The following is a 13952-nucleotide window of genomic DNA, read 5'->3' as shown; positions in this document are numbered from 1 at the left end:
CATTTGATTTGGATCTCCTAAAGGTACCTCAGACAAATTGTTCATGGTCAATTTATGATGACCTCGCAGGCTTCATTTGTTGTTATTTCTTTACGGCCCCTTAGGCCTTAAAGTTCCCACAGCCGCCCAGGGGGAATTCCATCCAATAACTCCTGAGTGCCTGCAATACAGACAACGCTTCCTGGAGGATGGGTGTGTGTGAAAGCTCCGGGACTGTAACTTGGCATGAATTCGGTGTTGGTGGAAGGTGCGAGACGGGCAGCCCTGGGGACTGACATCCTCCGCTGCACTGCAGCTCAGGAATAGCTGGCCGCAAGCTATTCCGATTCTGATCTTGGTTACAGTAGCTTTACCCCTCTGCAACTCCATCCATTTCAGTAAAGTTACTCTCGATTTACACAGTCTGCCACGGAGTAACCATGGCACCCTGTTGGGACTGCACATGACTTTCCAAGACCAGCTTCTAGTGCTCTGCTGAGACAGGGTAGCCAGGTAATGCCATTTTTTGGTAGTGGACTTGTGTGATCTCTCTCAGTATTTCTAAAGGAGTCTGCTCCCATTGGTATCTAAGCACTGATGCCAGGGAACAGGTGTCTGAGACATGCTGTGGACACTTACACTTGGGGAAGGGGACTAACACCACCAAACTCATTTCACATGGGCCACCAAAAAGCCATCAGACAGCAACAACTTCTAGCTACAGCTGTTCCAGGCAGAATTTAAACCAACAGCTTCACCGTAAAGGGCTCCCTATCCTAGTAACATCTCGAGGCTCCTGGGAGCTTTCCTAACCCGATAAGGTTTGTCTCCAGACGTTAAGAGAACCCACCACTTCACTGCTCACCCTGTTGCCAGAGCCATGCCTAATGTCCTGATAGCAATCATTCGGGATGCTGAGGAAAAGACAGAAATAAATAAAAGGAGCCTGGGCTGGCTTCTGCCACATTCGCATGGCACCAAGTGACTTCAGCACTAGTCAAAAGACAGGGCTAAGTTGACCTCAATTTAGGAAAGATGTTTGATTTTCCAAACTCTGAAACATTGACACAAATAATGGTGAATGAAAAATATATCCCACTACGGAGCACTAAATGGCAGCTTTCAGTTACCCGTTGTAGTTTAACGTGAAGAACCAGAGTTAAACATGGAAACCCCACTTTTTGACGCGGTTGTGGTTTTTAGCCTAACATTTAGTTCACAGCAAACTGGGGGCTGGTATACACTGAAAGTTTACCATCAGCATAGCTGTCTTGCTCAGGGGTATGAAAAATCCACACCCCTGAGATGTAGCTCTGCCAACCTAACCCCCAGTGTAGACGGGGCTAGGTTTGATGGAAGAATTCTTCCGTCAGCCTAGCTACAGCCGCTCGGGGAGGTGGATGACCTACACAAATGGAAGAACACCCCTTGGCACGGTAGTGAGTGTCTGCACTGAAAGACTACAGAAGATATATGCATGGTCTTGGAATTGGGGAACCACCTGAAGAGGTAGAGGGGGAGGGAGGAGGCTAGCTGTCTCCCCAAACCACTTCTGAGTAGCAGGCCACTGCCATTACCCCGAAGAGACCTAAAGGTCAGTGAAGGTGCCAAGGGGGGCTGTTATGGGTCAGGTGGAGTTGGAGGGGCCTATGGAGGGGCAGACTGGCCAGATTCCAGTGCAAAAAAAGAACTTTGGAGAGGAATCTGAACCTGGTGTGTCTGGCCTGGTTCTACATATCAGTGTGAAACCTCCCCTGAGCCCCAGTTTTGAGACACAGTGAAGCTGTTTCCTCGTTAGACTCCAACATCAGCACTTGATTCGGCTCTGTTGGAATTCTACAAGGATTATAACTGGGAAAATGCACCATCCCATCCGATACAGCATCACAGCACAGGACGAACAGAGCAGGGGCTATGAATCTTGTATAAGTCTGCAGTTACATACAACCGAGGTTTGAGATTAGAACAACAACAACAACAACAACAACAGCTGTAAACGGGGCTTTAAAATCTCCCAAGAGGCATGGTCACCTGGAGGATCCAAGCCCAAGCACAGCTGCAGGCCTTGACGTTTTCCACAGCCTCCATTTCCAGCTGCAGCACTTCTGTGGTCAGTAACACACAGGAATAAGCAATGAGACAACAGCTAGATTGTGTATGATGGAGGGAAATGTATGTAGGTCCGAAATGGGCAGCGCTACCTTGCAATCAGGTATAGCTAGGAGGTGTTAGGGTCACACTACAGGCAGCCTTCCTCAGTTTCCCCTCCAGATTACTCAAATAAAGTTCACTTCATTTTTTTTTCCTTAGGCGAAATACACCCCTCCTGGGAGACCGGGCTTATTAATACAAAATACACTGACAATAACTTCAAACCCCAAAACAAAGTCCATTCAGAAGTGCACAGAACCCAAGATTTCTCTTCATCCTCCCAGGCCACCCTGCCTGGAGACTCTGCTACAGCTTCCCGAGCCTCAGCGCAGCCCCGTCCCTCTCCCTCCTCACTGCAACTTCCTGCTCCTTTGATACTGGAATCACCCAATTCCCTTCAGGTGGGGCTCATCCTGTAATCATTGGCTAGAGAGCATAGAGCTAAGCCAGCCCTGGAGTAAGCCACCCTGTTACATACCCCACCCCGCACTGAAAACCTTGCCCACCCCAGGGCAACTTCTACTTGAGGGAATTTTTCTTCTTTTCTTCCCTAATTACTGAGGTCTTCACAGCTTGCCGGACTGTTCCATCTGCAAACCCTCTCGCTCTCCTTCAAATTCGCTCTTTTCCCTTCAGGGCCAGCTCCTTGGCTTCTTCCAATGCAGCCAATTTCTGTTGGCTTCTCTGCCGGAGAGGTCAGACTTTCTCTAGCCCCTCCTGTCAGCTCTGCATTGCACAGACTCAGACTTTAAGGCCAGAAGGGACCATCACAATCATCTAATCGGACAACCTGCACAGCACAGCCACAGAACCTCACTCACCCACTCCTGTCATAGACCCAGAACCTCCAGCTGAGTTACGGAAGTCCTCATATCTTGATTTAAAAGACTTCAAGTTACAGAGAATCCACCATTTACTCCAGTTCACACCAGCAAGTGACCCATGCTCCAGCTGTAGAGGAGGGCAACACCCACCCCCCAGGTCTCTGCCACCCTGACCTAGGGGGAAATTCCTTCATGACCCAAAATATGGTGATCAATTAGACCCTGAGCTTGTGGGAGACCCCCACCAGCCAGACACCTGGGAAAGAGTTCTCTGTAGCAACTCAGAGCCCTCCGCATCTAGTGTGCCAGCTCTAGCCAATGGAGATATTTGCTAATAGTAGTCACGGATGGGCCATATGCCATTATAGCCAATCTCATCATACCACCCACTCCATGAACTTATGAAGCTCAGTCTTGAAATAAGTTAAAAATTTTTTTTGTCCCCACATCTCCCCTTGGAAGGCTGTACCAGAACTTGACTCCTCTGATGGTTAAAAAACCTTCATCTAATTTCAAGCTTAACAACATATTTATGGCCAGTTTATATCCATTTGTTCATGGGCCAACATTGGCCCTTAACTTAAATAACTCCTCTCCCTTCTTGGTGTTTATCCCTCTGATGTGTTTATAGAGGGCAATCATATCTCCCCTTAGCCTTCATTTGGTTAGGATAAACAAGCCAAGCTCTTTGAGTCCCCTCTCCATTCTTCTGATCATTCTAGTAGCCCTTCTCTGCACCTGTTCCATGTCTAAGAAGGATGAATTCAAACTGGAAGATCAGAATTACACACAGTATTCCAGATGAGGTCTCACCAGTGCCTTGTATAATGGTGATAGCACTTCCCTGATGCATCCTAGGATTGCAGCCATGAAAAAGGCTAATGCATCACATTGGCGGCTCATAGTCATCCTGTGACTGACCAATACCCCGGCCTTTCTCCTCACCTCTTGTTTCCAACTGATATGTCTCCAGCTTAAAGCAAAAATTCTTGTTGTTAGTCTCTAACAACAAGAGGTCAATGTATGACCTTACACTTTGCACTATTACATTTCATCCCATTTCTATTACTCCAGTTTTCAAGGTCATCTAAATCTTCATGCATGATGTTCTGGTCCTCCTCCGTATTGGCAATACCTCTCAACTTTGTGTCATCCATACATTTTATTAGCTCACACACTTTGTGCATCAAGGTCACTAATGAAAGTTTTAAATCAGATTGGTCCCAAGACCGATCCTTGAGGAACTCCACTAGTGAGCGCCCTCCAACCTGACAGTTCACCTTTCAGTATGACCCACTGTTGTCTCCCCTTTAACCTGGTCCTTACCCACCTTTCAAGGCTCATGTTAATCCCCCATCGTCTCTAATTTAACTAATAATATCCCATGCGGAACTGTATTAAATGCCTTACAGAAATCCAGGTAAATTAGATCTACTGCGTTTCCTTTGTCTAGAAATGCAGTTATCATCTCAAAGAAAGATCAGCTTGGTTTGGCACGTTCTACCTTTGGTAAAACCATGTTGTATTTTATCCCAATTACTATTTACCTCTATGTCCTTAACTCTTTGCTCTTTCAGAATTTGTTCCAGGACCTTGCATACAACTGAGGTCAAACTAACAGGCCTGTAGTTTCCTAGCTCACTTCCCTCCCTCCCGCTTCTTAAATATAGGCACTATATTTACAAGTCTCCAACCAGAGGCCATGACCCTTGAGTTTACAGACGCCTTAAAAATCCTTGCTATTGAACCTGCACTTTCATTGTAAGAGGTGCTGCCCTGGCTGCAATGTCCACTTTCCCTGCAGCCTCAGCGTTGGCCCCCTCTCCCGAACACGAACACAACTCTGCCATTCTGTCACCACCCCACATTGGGGTCATGTTTTCCCAACAGCCAACGGGGGCTTTGTTTCCTTCCTCCGCTCAGTCACAGTAGGGATCGCTGTGGCCAGCACCACCTCACTTGTTTCCCTCACCTCCAGCAGCCAGGGCCAACACCCTTCTGGAAACACACAGACTGTTCCTCTTGGACTCGCCCTCTCAGTTTGCAGGGCTTCTCCCTCCCCACAGACCTCAATATTCAAGGGGCAGGCCCTCTTAACATGCCCGGCCTTTCCACCTCTAAAACACTTGGGTGGACCCTTACTCCAGGTCCCTGCCCTCCCAGGCATCTGGGCCCCAAGCCCCACCATCTGTACCTTCTGCTGCATGGCTCACTGTGCCTTCTGCTCCTGCTGAGGAACTGCCTGCATCCATTGCTGCTGGTCTGCCAACAAACGACTTCTTCCATTCAACGTGTCCCACACCTTCAGTTTCTCTCCTTGATGGGAGGGGCCCAGGAGGATCCTGCTGGCTACACCAGTTTTAACCAGGCTGGTTGCCTCCTATGCATCCCCTCATGGCTTAGGGCCACATGAGAGGCAGTCTGCCTCAGTTTCCTCTCTTGGGCTGTTCAAATAAACACCTGGTTTTTTCAAATAAACTTACAGTTTTTTCTTGGTCAAGAGAGACCCCTTTTTGGGGACTAGACTTATTAATATCAAATAAACTGTAAATAAAACCCAAGCCAAAGTCCATTCACAAGTCCACACCACCCAAGTTTTTTCTTCCTTCTCACAGGCCTCCCTGCCTAAAGAGCTTTCCTCATGCCCTACAGACTCTGCTACAGCATCCTGAGCTTACTCCCTTCACTGCAACTTCCTGCTCCTTGCATACTGCACTCATCTGATTCCTCTCAGGTGGGGCTCATCCTGTAATCAGGGCTGACTTAGCTCCAGGCTCTCCAGCCTCTGGGCCAAGCCAGGAGGCATGAAATAACTGACTGACTCTCAAACAGGGATCTTTTACTTCAGGTGTTTAAACTGGTGTTGACGCTGGATAGAAACCGGTTTGCAGACTGTGCCAGCAGGCTCCCCTGGAGCTGGGGTCCGAGCTCACTGCAGTAAAACAGACACTGCCAGGAGCAGGAGACTTAAATACCCACTTCCCTTTCAGACCTCGGGCCTGGTTCCCCATTGCCTGGTCATTTCCAGCTGTGCAGAGTGCATGTAAAACCCTACCTAATGCTCCACTCCCTCCCTCATGCTGCTGGTAGCGTTGTCACCCCCTCAGTGCAGAATCTGCCCCTCTGCAGTGTATTCCTGGTGCCATAAGCCCTTCCTACCATATGGATGCACTGAACAAAATGGGGGAAGTGTCAGCTTCTATTGAATCAAGTTCAAAGGCAGATCCCAGGGCAGCTGGGAAAGATCAGGGCAGGGAAAGCACATTCAGGGATGAGCTCTCCTCTTGCCTTCCCCGTCCCCTGCCCTCTTTGGCTGCTGGTTGTCATGGAGCAGACGCAGAACACCCCGTTCTCTTCTGAAATGCGATTTCCGCTTTCTGGCAGCAAGTCAGATGGGCCCGGAAGATCATTAACAAGCCCTGCCATGGAGAGAACTGGGAGCATCTGCCAGGTATTAATTATGTTTGGGCTGTTATGGCAATATAGTTATGTGGGGGGAGGGGAAATGAAATGGAGGTTGCCACATTCCAGGGGGTCCATGCACCAGCCTTTCATCTCCAGGAGAAAACCAATGGGTCGGAATGGAACCAGCTACAGTCCTGTCCTCAAACACTCCAAACTGCCCAGTAAATCACACACTGAACTACCAGGAAATCCAAAGGTAACGGGGAAGTATCTTTTTAGACCATTTCAGTACAGCAAGGCTGGGAGTGTTTAATCCTCCTTTGTATGGATCAGACTTCTACCTCGCAGGAACAGTGAGACGTTACCCAGGCTATCAAGCATGCCGTTGTAAAACCCAGTGAAATACTTATGCTAACACACTATGTTAGTAAAGTACCTCTGTCATGCAAGGAGCGTCGGAGCTTTACGTTTCTCAGTCTGGACTTCACCTTCCTTAAGGACCAAATCCTGCTCCCAGTGAAGTCAAAGGCAAAGCTCCCATTGACTCCCGTAGGAGCCCCATGTTGTGACATATGACATAAAGCACACTCAGCTGGTCAAACATGAGCTGTAGCTATGAGTAGGGTCCTACCAAATTCACGGCCATGAAAAACATGTCACGGACTGTGAAATCTGGTCTTTTGTGTGCTTTTACCCTGTACTACACAGATTTCATGGGGGAGACCAGTGTTTCTCAAAGTGGGAGTCCTGACCCAAAAGAGAGTTTCAGGGGGGTCACAGTTATTTTAGGGGGGATCGGGGCGGCTGAAGAGCGACGGCTGTTGGCCAGGCGCCCAGCTCTGAAGGCAGCGCCCCGCCAGCAGCAGCGCACAAGGGTGGCAATACCATGCCATGCAGCCCTTACTGCTGCCTGCAGAGCTGGGTGGCCGGAAAGTGGCGGCTGCTGACCAAGGGCCCAGCTCTCCAGGCAGCAGCGCAGAAGTAAGGGTGGCAATACCATACCAGGCCATCCTTCCTTCTGTGCTGCTGCTGGCGGCGGCTCTGCCTTCAGAGCTGGGATCCCGGCCAGCAGCTGCCACTCTCCAGCTGCCCAGCTCTGAAGGCAGCGCTGTCGCCAGCAGCAGCACAGAAGTAAGGGTAGCAGTACCACCCCCACCCCCTATAATAACCTTGTGACCCCCCACAACTCCTTTTGGGGCAGCACCCCTACGAATACAGCACCCTGAAATTTCAGAGTTAAATTGCTGAAATCATGAAGTTTACAATTTAAAAAATCTTATAACTGTGAAATTGACCAAAATGGACCGTGAATTTGGTAGGCCCTAGCCATGAGCCAACGTGCTGTGGGCCATACAATGGATGGACACAGTGCTCTGCTCTGTGGGGTAAATGCCTTCTCTTCTAAGGCATTGCTGTGAAATCCTGCATAGCCATAGGTGCTAACGTAGATAATTAAATGCAATGGCACTGCTCTGTCATCTAGAGGTCAGCTAACGGACAGTGCTTGTAATGCGCTAGCTGACCCTGAGTCAGTGGGCGTGGTCAGCGCACAGAGCAGCACCCATGGCTTTACCTGTTGCGCTCCCCTAGCCAGCGGCATAGTAAATAGAGAAACACAGAAGCGGAGTGCTCACTTCAGTCCAAAGGCCTCTCAGCAGCAGCTGATATCTGTATGACACCATGGGGGATGCCCCGCCCATTCTTCATGTCATGTGTCACATCTTGGTTATGTGCTTGGTGAAGCAGTTATGGAAATTGCTGGGTGAAGGTCCCCACCTCCCACTCCAGTGGGACATAGACACTTGCTGCGGCGGGTGGCAGCCTGCCCGACTCAGGGAATGGTTAGCAGCACATGGGCCTGTGCCGTTTCACCCAGCTGAGAGAGTAGTCATGACATGTGATCCTGCCCATCTCATGTTTAGCCAGATTTGCTTCACTGCAAGGTAACGGCCTTAATGCTGCTTTCACTCATGCGGGTGTAAATCAGGAGTAATTCCACTGCCATCAATGGCATGGCATATAGCTGGTATACGGGAGGTGAGATCCAGGCCCAGTAAGTGTTCCAATTATTATTATTATGCTTTTAGTACATGAAGAATATCAGGGGTCACACTGGGGGTGGTGGTACTCTTCCAGGGTCCACCCCCCACCCATGACATCAGTTTGAGTTCCAACTCACAACAGCTGGTGTAGAGCTTTGTAACATGAGTGTCCCTCTGCTTTCTTCCATGCCTTAATCCGCAGTGAAATCGTTACCACTGTTCACATTTGAATTGTCATCATTAGGCTTCAGAGTGGCAAAATCCTAGCAATTTCATGGGATTGTTCATACGTCTCCCAGACCTATTGTCTGGTTCGCACTTCTCCCCAACTTCCAGACAGCACTGCATCAGTTTACATCAGAGTCACATTTTGAAGGTGTCTCTTTGCCACCATGAGCGTTAGAGCCTTTGGAAGGTTGCTGCTGTTTTTAACGGAAAGCTTAGATTCTGCAGCACTAGATTTCACCACCAGGGAAAAGCCCGGCCTTACCGAACCACAACGAGACAGCTCAGCTCAACCGCCGAAGAATGGGACGTGCTATAACCCAGTACAAATCCCTCCATAGCAACGTGTTTGTACAGCCTATGTTATCACTAGCACTGAGTGCGAGTAATATATTCAAGGGCATTGTGTAACTCTAGCTTCCGTTGGTGGTTAAATTGAAAGTTATGGTAAGAAGAGCAATAGATCACGAAATTATTTTTCTCCCGGAGGTTTGTACCGGGGGATGTTGGGTGATAAGAGCGCCACCGAGAGAGCAGTTTGACAGATGTGGAATTTTCTCATGTTATTCATTACTGTTTTCAGAGGTTTCAAGGCTTTGTTAATTTAGAAGCACCATGCAGTCTGGGTTAGGAGGGGTGTGGGGCTGGAACAGCCACCTGCCCACATATTCCAGTGCTCTTCCCCCAGTGCATCTCCAATAGCTGAGGTGCTCCAGCTCAGGAGTGCACTTCACTGGCAGCACTTTGCAGGAACCGCAGCCCGATGTGCGTGGGCAGAGCGGAATGGGAGCCCAGGAACGTAAGAGAGAAGCTGAAAGTTAAGGTTGAGCTGCCTTGGCAGAGTTGTGCAAGGGAAGCTTGCGTAGCAGCCATCTGCTTGATTCCCAGCTCTGGACGGTTCTGGCTGTGTCTTGCTTTCAGGAATGTGAAGGACTAAATTAATCCATAAAATAAGCAAGTGACAAGGCAGGGAGTGGTGCATGCCAGTAAGAATTTGCACTTGCAGAATGGGTAATTGTGAACACACGGGTATTTGCACGCACACTTTCTGGTTCTGCGAGTGCAGATGCATTTTTGCAGATGTGGCTATTTGCTTTTGCATGTGCACAACTGCGCAGTGCATCAGTATTTGAAAATGCAGCCTGGCTCCTTCCTCTTGGTTATTGTACCTTGAGCACCCACTAGAGGACTCTTCATGCTGAACCACTTCTGCTAAACCAGCGTCGGATGGAGAATTGACTGTCCCTTCTGGATACATCTCACTCTTTCTCTGTAATCATTCTGCAGTGCCCAGATGCTGCAGTATTAGAAGCGCTTTAGAAAGAGAAAGAGAGAGAGAGAGATTCTGGAAGGGTGAGGCAAGTAAACAGCTCATAGGGGCTTCAGATCTTTGTGTTTTTCCAAGAGCATCACTCAGTGCCCTGGATGACAGTTCTGGCCGATCGTAACACTTACACAGTGCTATGTGAATATTAACTAAAGCATCCTCACTACATCCCTCTGCAGCAGGGAAAAGAATGATCAGTATCCCTCTTTTATAGATGGGGAATTGAAGTCAGTTTTCCAAAGCCACCCAGCCATTCGGTGGCAGAGGCAGGATGGGAATACAGGCCTTCCTGACGCCCAGCCCTGGGCTTATTCCTCCAGATACTCGGTCTCCCATGGGCCCGGACGTCAGCCAGCCCAAAGCAAGGTGGAGAGGGGCTGATGGGAAGAGGCAGCATTTGCTGCTGCAGGGCAGGGTGAGGACAGGGGTTGACCCTCCACCTTAAAGCACAGAAGAGTCCCAAATTCCAGCTGCCCCCTGTGACTAGGGCACAAGGCTTGGGGGAATCTCGCCTGTGAACACTGACACCCGGGATCACTAGAGTCTCACACAAAATGCACCAGGGAAAGCATTTACCGGGCGGGTTGAGAGGGGCTGTGGCTAGTGGCAGGTTACGTTCATTGTGCTCCTGACAAAATACCCTGGCAGGGATCAACAGACAAAGATAAGTCTCAAAAATTGCCATGGGGGCAAAGAAAGCGGGGGAGTAGCCAAAGGGCCAGTTGTTAAAGGGTGGGGAGTGGGGTGCCAGGCGGAAGAGGGAATCAGTCAGGGAATTGCATCCTCAAAGCTCTTACGTGACCAAGGATCCATGCAGCGTCCTTGTGGGGTCGGTGTCATTATCCCCCAGGGGAGACTCGGACAATGAGGGGAAGGGACTTGCCCTAGGTCATAGAGTGAGTTGGTGGCAGAGCCAGGAGGAGGAATGGTCCTGGCTCACAGATCCCGCCTCTCTCAGTCGGCAAGGGCAGTGAAAAGCCAAGGAGGGCCAAGGGGGAAAGGTTCAGGGCTGGGGCATTGGCTACTGCCAAACCCCAGGCAGTACCAAAGGAGCGATGCGGGGCGGGAAGGTAGGGCAGAAGTCCACCTTTGTGCTCCCCAGCCTCATCCTGCAGCCAGGATTGCACGGCTCTCCCCAGGGCCAGGTAGAGCAGCTGGAAGGTAATTGCTTGATGGAATCCGGCTGGGCATTGGGCTGGAAATGGGGCCAAGGTGGATGGTGAGGGCTAAATGCTGCCTCTTCTCGTGCGCCGATAGCGAGCTGGGGAAAGCAGGGCCCAGCCACGGAAGAGACACGCCAGCCCGCGGAGCTGCAGTTGGGTTAGTTCTGCTCATTTTCATATCCTTTTGGTGCCTGGCCTATGCAGCTACAGAACTGCCCACGGGGCAGCGCCTGGGAACCCAGGGAGGCAGATTATGCTAACGAGGCGACTGAAAAGGGCCCCGTCCTTCCCCTGAACCATGCCTGGAATCAGAGGAGTAGTTCATATGGGTCTTTGGTTGGGCTCCGCGTGCAGAGGAGCTGCCAAAACCACGCGCTTCTCAGCTAATTAGCCTGTGGCAGCGGCTCCCGTTACCAAGGGCGGCTGTGTGCTGACGGGAGGCAGCAGCACAGGGAAATATTGTGAAATGTTTACGCTGTGGATACAGGGGACAAAAACATAAAAGGCAAAAAGGGAGCAGGCTGGTAATTAGCCAGGGAGCCAGGCAGCGGGGGCCTCTGGCAGCTGAAATCACAGCTGGCAGGGGCTGCGCCGGGAGCTGGGACTGGCTCAGCAGGACAAAGGGATTGAGAAGCCCAAGCAGCGTATGGATTTGGAGGTGTGTATGGTTAGACCTGGCTTCTATCAACAGTCTCTGTCCATCTGGGAAAGCTGAGGGGGGATGGGCATGGCCTATGTCACTCAGCAATGCAGCCCGTGCGTCAGTTAGGGAGCCACATGAAATCCTGTGCAGACCCCCCTTAGCAGAAAGGCTGGTGTCCCCAACACAGGTCAGGTGGGCTGAAACTGCATGCTGGGGCCTGCCTTCTCCACTGGCCACCTCTCGGGTTGCAGCGTGCTCCAGTTTATACGGACCCGGGGTGAGCCTCAGGCTTCTGGCAAGCTACCAGCGCAGCCCTCAGCCAGGCAAAGTCAGCGCCAACGAAACAAGCCCTTCTGAGCCCTCGCAGCTGTGGGAAAGGGCTTCTCTGTAATCCTCACATTGTGACCGTGCAGCCGAGCCGCTGCAGCATTGCACGGTGCCTGCCAAAGCGTGCAGCTGACGAGAGAGGAGAGTTGAGCAGGGGCCAGTGGTGGGACTCAGCGCTGATGGAAAGGAGCCAAGCCAATCTCATAGACCCAAAGCGTTGCGAGGCTGAGGGGAAGTGGGCCGGGTCCCAGAGACAGGGTTCTGCTGATTCCTGGTAGACAAGACTTAATTACTTGTTGGCTGATTCTTTCATCGACAGCTGCTAAGCTTCCTACATTAGTTAAGCACCAGTTTCCAGGAAGCCGGAGCGCTGACTGAGGCAGTGTGCAGAGAGGCTGTTTGTTATCCAGGGGGAGGAAGGGGGAATGCTGAAGCCTGTCTCTTGTAGCATTCTTTCCACCGCGACTGGCTGCCTCCCCCAGAGCGCATCGATGCCCAGGAGCTGGCACGCCCAGCATGCTGCTTCGTCCCCTATTGGCCAGTGTGCCGTTTTCCTGTCCGAGGGGAAGGCAACATACATCGCAGGGAGGATGTTTACACTTGGTCCTGGGAACCTGGGTTCCTAAGGCATCAAGCTAGGTGCCTGGGGCGATGGGAGTTTCAAACAGCCAGGTTTGCAGTGCTGCGGGGGGGACAGGGCCCAGGGAGACATTTGGGAAACGCAAGCTGAAACGCGAGCTCAGCACCAGTCATCTTGTGGGTGGGACAGTTTTAGATTCATAGAGTCTAAGGCCAGAAGGGACCATTGTGATCATCTAGTCTGAGCCCCTGTAGAACTCAGGCCCGAGAACTGCCCCTCAATGACTCCTAGAGCAGATCTCTTAAGAAAACGTCCAATCTTGATTTTAAAATGCTCAGTGACGGAGAGTCCACCAGGACCCTTGGTAAATTGTTCCACTGGTGAATTACGCTCACCATTACAAATTTATACCTTATTGCCAGGCTGAATGTGTCTCGCTTCAACTTCCAACCATTGAATGGTGTTAGACCTTCCTCTGCTAGACTGAAGAGCCCATTATTAAATATTTGTTCCTCTTGTGGGTACTTATAGACTGTAGTCAAGTCACCCCTCAACCTTCTGTTTGTTAAGCTAAATTGATTGAGCTACTTGACTCGACATGATTAGAAAACGTCCTTGTAGTGATAATCATTCTCCTGATTCTTCTCTGAGCCCTCTCCAGTTTATCAGCATCCTTCTTGAAGCGTGGGCATCATGCCTGGACACAGTATTCCAGCAGCGGTCGCACCAGTGCCCAATACAGAGGTTGTGGGGTGGGAGGTGGCTGTGGACCAGCAGCCCCCATTAATGGAACAATATGAAGGGCCTGCTCCCCTTGACTGAACCGCCCCTGATTTCAGTGGGAACAGGTTTGGGCCTTCCCAGGGAGTGAGACCCCAGGGATTGTGGGATGGGCTTTGCCAGGATTCTGAATGGGCTCCTGGGGAGAGCCAGGCCACTCACAGTGGAGAAGAGACATATAAGGGCACAGTGGCTTGGATGGTGCTTGTCAGACTGGCAAGCGTGTCGCCATCACCTACCCAGGCCCGCTCTCGGCCACTGAGGGCAGAAGGCATTTTGATTTCTCCTGCCCAGGCAGCTGATCATTCTTGCCTGTGTTCCTTGCTCAGGGGAGTGTGAGTTTTCTCTGCAAGATTTTGGGAGCCGTGCCAGGGTCATGCAACCCAGGCCTAGGCACAGGGGAGGGATTGCTGGGGGAGCAGGGTGGCCAATAGGTGCACAGTTCCAGCAGTCTTTGCCCCCAAGGGAGCCGCTCCACAGCTGGGAAAGGAGGGAGGGCGAGTTTT

The 13952-nt window shown here is 50.8% G+C and overlaps 1 protein-coding gene across 1 annotated transcript in view; it reads left to right on the top strand.

Moving 5' to 3' along the window:
• Positions 1-13952, top strand: part of LRRC75B (leucine rich repeat containing 75B) — a 33398-nt gene that overhangs the window by 15522 nt on the left and 3924 nt on the right. The gene's annotated exons all lie outside the window — the stretch shown is intronic.

This window comes from Emys orbicularis, chromosome 16, assembly GCF_028017835.1.
Source record: "Emys orbicularis isolate rEmyOrb1 chromosome 16, rEmyOrb1.hap1, whole genome shotgun sequence".
Classification (NCBI taxonomy): Eukaryota; Metazoa; Chordata; order Testudines; family Emydidae; genus Emys; species Emys orbicularis.
Note: the sequence above shows the minus strand (reverse complement) of the source record. Positions and strands in the feature narration are given on the sequence as shown.